Here is a 1,362-nt window from a genome sequence, read left to right as displayed (position 1 = left end):
GTCCATTAAGCAGTCCAGCGGGGCGTTATTTTACAAAGGGACTTGCTTCTACAAAGAAAGACAAAAGCTTCGTGCAAACAGGCGTTTTTTTTTTTTCACTGACTTCCTCCCTCTCTCCCTCCCCCCCACCCCGTCCCCTTCACAGATCACAAACAAATAAAGCCCAAAGGACCTCAGCCAAGAATCTCCAGATCCAATTTTACAGATGGCGAAACTGAGACCTCAAGCAAGACTCAGAAAAGATTTTTGTCAATATTCCCTGAGGAGTCAGAGGTTGAGACCCTCATTGAGTCCAAAGACCCAGGCAGGAGTAGAGTTCTCTTTAAAGTTGCCAAAAACCAAGCCAAAATGTCCCCTCCCCCTCCTCCCATTGCAAGTGTTTGCTTCAAAATCAAATGGAAATTGGTTTCAGCAGTTGAAAATTCCTAACATTAAGTAAAAAAAAGGAATGAAAGTTACTGCCAACTGACTGTGGCATAAATGAAATGCATGCTTTAAGAAACTCTGTTAACTATCAGTTCTTGATGAGGAGAGACAAGATTTGGCTGCAGAGGGGGGCAGGGCATCCTGGCAGATTGATTTCTGCAGCCAGAAGCCCCGCGGGCTCCCCTGTCTCCGGGTGTGGAGTTCCAGTTGGACGAGGGCCTCCCCTTTTACCGCAAGGCCCCTTGCAGGTGGGGGGAGACGTAGTAAAACGCCCCCCTCTCGCCCACCCGCGTGTGTGTGAGTGGTTTGGACCCCTGCTGCCGGTTTGCAAGGGTTAGCACCCTCAGCTCGAGATCCATTTGCTACGTCTGATTCTCCATCTTGGGACGTGTCCCCTCAGGGCTCCCTCCGGCCTTTTGGACGAGGGGCGGGCGTGTTTCTCACCAAGAGCCACGCAGCAGGAGAAGTGCGCGTAGTCCCTTCCCTCCCTGCAGAGGCTGGGATAAGCGCGCGATGGGTGGCCAGGGGAGCTCGGAGCACACAGCCCTGCGTCGCGGGCCTGGGGCCCTACACCCCATTGGGAGCTGGAGGCGTCGCTCCAGGGCCAAGGAACGCCTGGCCGGGTCAGGACGCGGGCAGAGGTGGGCGGTGGGGTTGGGGGGAGCGAGAGAGGGCCGAGCCAGAAACGCCCACTCCTGCAAAACCAAGGACTGGGGTTCCCAGGCCCAACTGCCTACCCGCCTGATCTCTTTTGCACATCTCTCCACTTTCACCTTCTCTCTTCTCTCCACCTCTACTACTGTTTTGCATGAATAGGGCCGGGGCCAGCGTAAGGGATGCAGAAAGACGACTTTTTGGCCCGCAACGCGCGAGCGCTCTCTCTCGGGCTCGCGCTCTCTCTCTCTCTCTCTCTCTCTCTCTCGCGCGCGCGCGCGC

This window comes from Carlito syrichta, unplaced genomic scaffold (assembly GCF_000164805.1).
Source record: "Carlito syrichta isolate Samal-C Ts95f unplaced genomic scaffold, Tarsius_syrichta-2.0.1 Scaffold316024, whole genome shotgun sequence".
In the NCBI taxonomy this organism is placed as follows: Eukaryota; Metazoa; Chordata; class Mammalia; order Primates; family Tarsiidae; genus Carlito; species Carlito syrichta.
The sequence above is the reverse complement of the archived record's forward strand: the minus strand, read 5'-3'. Positions refer to the sequence as shown.